The sequence below is a fragment of the Lactuca virosa genome, chromosome 5, assembly GCF_052849685.1.
Source record: "Lactuca virosa cultivar CGN04683 chromosome 5, Lactuca_virosa_CGN04683_v6, whole genome shotgun sequence".
Classification (NCBI taxonomy): Eukaryota; Viridiplantae; Streptophyta; class Magnoliopsida; order Asterales; family Asteraceae; genus Lactuca; species Lactuca virosa.
The window spans coordinates 455143202-455152460 of NC_136430.1; positions in this window are offsets into that span (position 1 = coordinate 455143202).

The following is a 9259-nucleotide window of genomic DNA, read 5'->3' on the forward strand; positions in this document are numbered from 1 at the left end:
CAAGAGGGAGCGCAAGTCGTGTCAGAAACTTGCCAAGAGACAACAACCCGTGATAGCTCCTACAACCACAACATCCGCCAAACCAGTGCGGCGATATGCTGGAAAACTTCCAAATTGCGAGGAATGCAACTTCCACCACGTAGGAAAATGCTGTGAATCGAAATGTAAGAACTGCAACAGGCAAGGACACACCGCTCGTTACTGCAAAGCACTAGCACCGTCAAACGCCTCGATTTCTGGTGAAAAGATGGGTCAGGTTTGCTACAAGTGTGGAGAACCCGGACATTTCAAAAGAAATTGTCCAGGGGCTGAGGATGGCCAGGAAGCTCGCTTCGCAAAGACCCCTACTGAGCACATCACTTCCACTACCGACGCTAGCATAGTTCAAGTGTGCGGTACATGTGGCGAAATGGGACACTTCACAATAGACTGCCCAACAGAAAGGAACAATGAGGAAACCGAAGGAGTCTGACCTCAGTAAAGGAGGAAGCATCGAAGGACCCTGCCTTGTTTTGGTACGTTTTCAAAACCTCAATAATTATTCATAATCGTGATTTCGTTCCCGTCCAAATTTAATCACGACGTACTCTTAAAAGTTGATGCCCTAAGGGGTAAATTATGGTAGCCTAGTGTATACATTAGAGTCAGTTGTGATTATACATGACTTGTATATGCCAAGCAATCATAGGAAAATCCAGTGAGAACCATTCCATCGAGAGTTCATAGTTTCAAAACCTCTTGACCCTCGCATTAGTAGTACCCACCAAGTCCAAATCAAACGCAAAAAACACCAGGGACATTCATCTAGGGATATCAATGTCCTAACAAAACGATTCTTCCAGACTAACTTAACGTGCAATTCTACAACGACATCCCACTTAGTTCGACTAAGTTAAGCTATACCAAACCCTTTGTCTTAAATCGTTCGATCGCAAAACTCCCGTCACTCGTAGCGACAAATTAAATGCGAACTTCGAAAATTCATCACTCTTCGAAAACCCGAAAGTATTCATATGAAGAGTATCACCCACAAAGAAATGGACAGAGTAAGAGGGCTATCCGGACAATTGGAAAAACGTCGTGGGACACTCATCTACCCTTAGTTGAACTTTCTCGCAACAAACGACGACCTTTCCAGCATCAAGGATGCGCTGTTCGAAGCCTTCTATGGCCGTAAGTATAGATCCCCTCTGTGCTGGGCTGAGGTGGGCGACACACAATTAGTCAAGAGTCAAGTCCATGACAGTACTCTCACGAGTCCTGAAATCACCCTGGATCGTTTGAGATCCTTGCTAGGATCAGTCTCGTAAGCATACAAACTCCAGTTACCCCGAGAACTCAACGAAATCCATCCCGCCTTCCTCGTTCCAAATCAAAATGAGTGTCCGTCCGATGAGACACCTACGATTTCCCCTCGACAACCTCGAGTTAGACGAGAGTCTACACTTTGTGAGAGAATCATCCGAGCTCACGGATCGAGAAGTCAAGCGAACGAAGTAACGTCACATCCTGATGGTGAAGGTCCGCTAGAATGTCAACCAGGAACTTGGATTCACTTGGGAGCACGAGAGTACCATGAACCTTAAGTACCTCCATCTTTTTTTCAAGTCCATGAGTTATATTCTTATTCTTGAATTTCGGGACGAAATTCCCTCTAACGGGGGGATGATGTGACAACCCGGAACTTTTATCTCGCACACTTAGTCAATTCAATCTAAGTGAAACTGGATATGTTGACTTATTGCACTGTTTGAGGGTTCGTTTAAGTGATTTTAAGATCGAGTATGACCAAGGTTGAGTTTAGGAACGAGTCAGCAAGCCATAGAGTGACAAAATCAGGCCATACACACCCTTAGGGGGAGTGTACGGCCGTACACATGGGTGTGCGGCCGCACACTCACTTGTTGACAGCACAACCACCCCTATATAAAGGGTAGACCCCTTTCCTTTCATTCCTTTGACACCTTGGCAGCACACAACACATTTCCTCTCAAGTTTCTTTAACCGCAAACTCTTCAAAGCTTCAAGAACGTGAGTAATTCATCCTCTAACTTGATAACCATGAAAGACCACTCTATCTAGACCTTAAGTGTGCAAAATCAACATACTCCTCGTGTATGGAAGAGAGTGCGGCCGCACACCCTTTAAGGTGGCCGCACACTCTTAAAACACCCTCCAAAGTGAGAGTTTGACTTCCATATTCGAGAAAAACATGCCCCTAGCTTTGTTGTACCTTGGAAAGGGCATTTTTGGACATTTTGTGTGGGGTGTACGACCGCACACACACCTGTGTACGGCCACACACACACCTGTGTACGACCGCACACACACTTGTGTATGCCCCTAGCTTAATTACCAATCTTAGTTACTTTAGGAAAATGTGAAATAGGTGCTAACCTATGAAATTACACTTTGTACCTTACCAAGTCGTTAGTGGAGCGTGTGTGGTTAACCGGCACACTAATAAGGACTAGTAAGAGTGGCAAAGGGTAACTTGATTTTATCATAGATCGGTAGAGCACGTGTGGTTAACCGGCACATCGATTAGGTGATAAAGTTGAGGGTACCAAGTCAATTTGCATGGTTATTCACACATTGTTTGTGATCCTCGGCATCCCAGTCACAAACTTGAGAGGGCACAATCGAGATTCAAACATGCCATTGAAAGTTCAATGTATCTCAAAAGATCTAGGAGTTTCAAATCCAATTAAAACTTAATAATATTTTTCGTTTTTCATGGTGGAAATTGGTAAATCGTCATTTACCTACCTTCAACTATTTTATAACTTGGATAACGGCATCCCTCTTCCAGTTATAAATAGGTTGTTGGGTCCTAGCCTTAATATTTCATTTGGGTGACTTATTAAGGACTCTTTATCTAATAAAACTTGTCTTTCTTTCTTTCAGATGTCTTCCAACACTGCTATTGGCTCAAACCCTACAGGCTCCTTTTCCCTAATGAACTTGTGTGGGAAAGTCACTTTTGATGGTTCCAATTTCAATGAATGGATTAGGAACATCAGAATGATTACTCGCTATGAGGGCAAAGAGTATGTCCTCGATAAGGAGCTAAAGGTTATCGATGAGTCGACTGCTACTCCTGAGGAGATTGCTGAGTACACTACCCATGAGAAAGATGCCACTAAGGTGTCTAGCATCATGTTGGCCACAATGACCACAGAACTCCAGAAATCCTATGAAGATTTATACCCTTTTGAGATGCACCAGGATCTGATGGATAGGTACCATCAGAGTGCTCGTCAAGAGAGGTATGAAGTCATTTCCTCTATGATAACAGCTAGGATGAAGGATGGTGAACCCATCACCGGCCACTTGCAGAAAATGCAAAGGTTCGTGGACCGGTTATTGAAGCTTAATGTGGACTTCCCTGAGGACATGGCGATTGACATCATTCTCCATTCCTTACCTCCAAGTTATGATCAGTTTCGCATGACTTATCATATGAACAAGGAGGAAGTCACACTCAGCAAGCTTCAAGGACTTTTAAGGACCGCTGAAAGTGGCCTTAAAAGTACATCAACTGTTACTCCTACTCCTACTACTGCTCCTGTTCTGGCAATTGGGCAGGGAAAGGGGAAGAAGAGGAACACCTTCTAAGGGTACCAAGGGAAAGTCTCCTGATGGCTCCTCTTCAAGTGGAACCAAGAAAGGTTACATTTCTCCTTATTCAAACCCAAAGGAAGCACAATGCTTCTACTGCCAGGAAAAGGGGCACTGGAAGCGAAGCTACCCCAAATACTTGCAGGATGTAAAGGATGGGAAAGTTAAACCCACCCATGCAGGTATTTACACTATATTGTCTAATAACTCATTGCATACTAACTCTTGGGTGCTTGATACAAGTTATGGTATTCACATTTGTACTGATTTGCAGGGCCTAAGAAGAAGTGAGAAAGTGGAGCACGGGAAGATAAACTTAATCATGGGGAATAGGAAAGCATCACCTGTTACCCAAGATAGGAGTTTATTCTTTATTACTTAATAATGGGTTAATGTTAGATTTGAATAAATGTTGTTACTCGTCTGAAATGGCGAGAAATATTATTTCCTTTCATGGCTTGTACAAACAAGGGTTTACTTTTTCATTTGATAATGATAATGGTGCTATTAATGTTTATTACAATGATGTATTTTACTTTAAAACATTACCTTGTGATGGTGTATATGAAGCTGTGAATGTTGTAGATAGTATAGGAAATAATGTGTTGTGTATTGATTCTTCAAATAGTTTAGACAAATCATACATGTGGCATTGTCGTCTTGGACATGTTAACAAGAAGCGCATAGGCCAACTCCAAAAGGCTGGAGTTTTGGAATCATTTGACCTAAAGTTGAATGGTAGTTGCGAGTCATGTTTACTTGGAAAAATGACAAAGTCACCCTTCACTGGTACTTGTGATAGGGGTGAGGGTTTGTTGGACCTCATACATACAGATGTGTGTGGACCCTTCAAAACTGCCACAAGGGATGCTAATCGCTATTATGTGACTTTTAATGATGATTATAGGAGATATGGATATATCTACTTAATCAAGCATAAGTCAGAAACCTTTGAAAAGTTCAAAGAGTTTAAGCAGGAAGTGGAGAATCAATTGGGCAGGAACATCAAGATGCTCCGATCCAATCGGGGAGGAGAGTATCTTAGTATGGAGTTCCTCGACTATCTTAAGGAATGTGGGATTGTCTCACAATTGACACCTCCTAGGACACCACAGGTGAATGGTGTGGCTGAGAGGCGCAATCGAACCTTGTTGGATATGGTTCGTTCCATGATGAGTCGAGCTTCGTAACCTATCTCATTCTGGGGGTATGCCTTAGAGACTGCAACCCATATCCTTAATCTAGTCCCTACTAAAAAGGTTGCCAAAACACCTCACGAGATGTGGACTAGGAAAGTTCCCAATTTAGACCACATCAAGATTTGGGGTTGCGAGGCTTTCGTGAGGCGCGAGTCTCACGACAAGCTTGAACCTCGAAGTGAGAGGTGTATTTTCATCGGCTACCCACATAAATCCTTTGGTTACCTCTTCTACAGACCCAGTGAGAATGTGGTCTTTGTAGCAAGGAGAGGAGTCTTTAGTGAGAAATAATTTATAAGCCAAGGAAACAGTGGAAGGAAAATTGACCTTGAAGAGATTCAAGAGTCAAGTGGTGAAGGAACCTCAAACACTATCGATCAACCTGAGGAGGAAACTCCTGTTGAGCCAATAGATGAGTCTGTACCTCCAAGGCGTTCCACTAGAGTTAAGAACACACCTGATTTTTATTACGGTTATCATATCACTGTTTAAGGTGATACATTTATCAGTGATAGTACACTGATAGATTTGGATAAACCTAATAACTACAGGGAAGCCATGGCAGGCCCTGAGTATGCTAAATGGAAGGAGGCTATGGACAGCGAGATTCAGTCCATGTATGACAATCAAGTTTGGAACTTGGTTGACAATGTACCGGGTTGTAAGACAATTGGGTGCAAATGGATCTTCAAGAAGAAGACCGACATGGATGGGAAGGTACACACTTATAAGGCACGACTGTTTGCGAAGGGCTTTACACAAACTCCGGGAGTTGACTATGATGAGACCTTCTCACCAGTAGCGAAGATTAAGTCTATTTGGGTTTTGCTAGCCATAGCTGCATTTCATGATTATGAAATATGGCAAATGGATGTCAAAACCGCTTTCCATAATGGAAAGTTGGTTGAGGATGTTTACATGAATTAGCCAGAGGGTTTTGTCGATGCTAAATACCCTAATAGAGTCTGTAAGCTTGAGAAATCCATTTATGGATTAAAACAAGCATCTCGTAGATGGAATCTTTGTTTCGATGAGAAAGTCAAAGAGTTTGGCTTCTCGAGAAGCGAGGATGAGTCCTGTGTATATGTTAGGGCTAGTGGGAGTATAGTTAGCCTTTTGGTATTGTATGTGGATGACATACTACTCATAGGAAATGACATCCCAACTCTGCAGGAGGTTAAGTCCTGGCTTGGGAAGTGTTTCGCTATGAAGGATCTTGGAGAAGCTGCCTATATCCTAGGGATAAGGATATTGAGAGACAGGAGTAATAGACTAATTGGACTTAGTCAGAGTACCTACTTGGACAAGGTGTTGAAAAGGTTCAACATGCATAATTCCAAGAAAGGGGATTTACCGATCCAGCACAATGCCAAACTGAGTAAGGCACAGAGTCCAAGCACAAAGGCTGAGATAGCTGAGATGAGTCGATTACCATATGCTTCCGCTGTTGGCTCGATCATGTATGTTATGACTTGTACTCTCCCTGACGTGGCCTTTGCTTTGAGCATGGTTAGCAGATATCAGGGTAACCCTAGCATGGCTCACTGGACTGCGGTAAAGAATATTCTCAAGTACCTGCGGTGGACTAAGGACTGGGTCCTTATCCTTGGTGGGAGTGATAACTTGAGAGTGGTTGGGTATAGTGATGCTAGTTTTCAGACTGACAGGGATAATTTCCGCTCTCATTCAGGCTGGGTCTTTACCCTCAATGGAGGAGCAATTACTTGGAAAAGTTCCAACCAGGAGACAGTAGCTGATTCAACTTGCGAATCAGAGTACATAGCAGCAAGCGAGGCAACAAATGAGGCGATATGGCTAAAGAACTTCATAAGAGACCTTGGAGTTGTACCAACTATAAAGGAACCTATGGAGATTTTTTGTGCCAACAATAGTGCGGTTGCCTTAGCCAAGGAACCAAGAGATCATGGTAGATCAAGACACATTGACAGAAAATATCACTTCATAAGACATAATATAGAAGAAGGACTCCTCATGGCAAATAGGGTATCGTCAGAAGAGAATCCTGCATATCCCCTCACGAAGGGACTAACTAGGGTTAGGCATTTGCAGCATGCAAGAAGCATCGGGCTGAGGGACGATATTAGTTTTAATAATTAGATTTCTGAAACTTGTAAAATGTAATTAACATTTGATGATTAAATAAAAGTTTTTATTTATTTATGAGTAAAGTGTTACTATCCTATGTTGATCGTTTACTATTGTTTCAATTTTGCATGTTTTGACTTCCTGAATAATTATATTATTCGAACCCCCACAGTCGGTCATACATTGGAAGTAGGTATTGAATTAAGACTGTCATGAATTCGGATTGTAGATTTGTCTAAGGTGTATTAGACATAGCAATGGTTGCTGCAACATTCATGAGTGCTCATAAGTTCTGAGTATTGGATTAAACCCACGCTCACTTGTATCACTTCATGCAATTTATCTCGAGTGATTGTGAGACTGTAATATCATATAAATCTTCAAACCTAGAGATATGAGTTGTTGACTATGAGTTGGTTATCCATTGATTGTACGAAAACGCATCAGTAACTTGATGTCATAAAACGTGCTTTTGTGCATAATTCAACAAGTAGTTAGTACAAGCATATGAGTCGAAGTTTATCTGTTCCTTCTAGGATTAGAAGCGATATCTGGGCCCCTCGATGATTTTGTTCTGACTTATGTGTCGGGCCTGATCAGAACCTAATTGATGTGTTCAATTTAGTTCTATGTCAAACAAATCAATAGATCGAGAAACAAACTGTTGGACAATAAGTACGACATTGTTCCATGTATTTATCCGGCTGATATCTTGAGAACAGAGGATTGTATGATCACTTATCTAAAATGGCGCTTCATGGTTCAACAGAGTTTTAAAGAGCTACGATTGCCGGTTGGTTCTTGAAGTTATACTTGCAACTATAGTTATCAGACTTATCCAAGTGGGAGACTGTTGGATAAGGTGTCTAAGTCCGTAACTATATTTGGTATGCACTTGATCCGACCAGGCATGGTCCATTTGGGTTGCACTTCACCGAACAATTTGTATGGATATATTTTTGAGAATAAGATGTTTATGATGTATTAATATATTATAAGTTATAATATATTAATATGAAATCATATTATTCAATTAGTATTGATCAAGAATTAATTTGGAATTAATTTAGTGATCAAATGAGACTAATTAAATATGGACTCTTACATATATATAGATTGGGCTAAGATTTATTTAGGATGGGCTAAGAGTATATGAAGGCCATGGATAGTCCATTGAGCTTTTAACCCATGGATCCTATGTAAATGAAAGGTCATGGGTATTAGGGTTTGCATGCATGTAACCCTAATCCTCCATACTATATAAAGGGGTCTTTAGCACTTGAAATGGCACTAGTGTGTGAGCATAAGGTAGGCTGATTTCTATATAGTGTTCTTATTCTCTCAAGAGCTTCCAACTTGTTTTGGTGATTTGTGACACCACTTGAGGCATCCACACTATTGGTGCTACGCTCATAAACTCTAAGCAAATCACTACAAGAAAAAGGTATGTAATTCTATCTGGAATTTTGTTATTCATGTACCTAGGATTGCATGCTAGATATGATAAGGCTTTGGAAATCAATTTTGCATGTATAATAGAGAAAACATAGTTCCAAAGTTTCTAGGGTTGTATGTGCACCTTAAGGTTGTTAGGATGCTCAAAACCCAACAATATTCACTTACGAATATTACACAATATATTCACATATGAATATTACAATGTGTTTTCACAAATATATTAATTTTTATATGTTATTCACATATGAATAACATACTAACTTGCATATTTGTTTTGTGTTTTAATAATCATATACTGATTTAGGTGAGAAAACATATTCATATGTGAATATAACGTGATAATTTAGTTTATGGATTTCATCAAACAGTTGGAGTGCATACAAGTTAACTTTTTTAAAAATGTTAAAAACATGATACTTTGACTATTTAAATCTTACAAAATAGTAGATTGATAGAGAATTATATGAAATTTTTCAAAAAAAAAACGATTTGATTTTTCTCTAACCTTAATTTTGAAGTTTTTTTTGATGATCGATGTTGAATGAATGATATGAAGTGAATTTTTTGTTGATTATCGATGATTTTGATCTAATGACGCTGGGAGTATAATTAATCGTAGATGTTGAAGATCTGATCGTATTTAAGCAGAATTGAAGGTTGGATTAAAAGAACCAAAAATAAATTTTTGTTGTCAACTGTTGAATGGTGTTGATAAACGTGTTATTGACGAAGATCGATGATTGATTAACACTGGATGACGTTGATGATGATTTAATTGAAGAAATCTGGATGATTGTTGAAGGTTGGAGAGGAAATTTGGATGATGAACGATCGATTAGGAATGAGTTTGAACTGTTATCTAATTCTCTACAGTT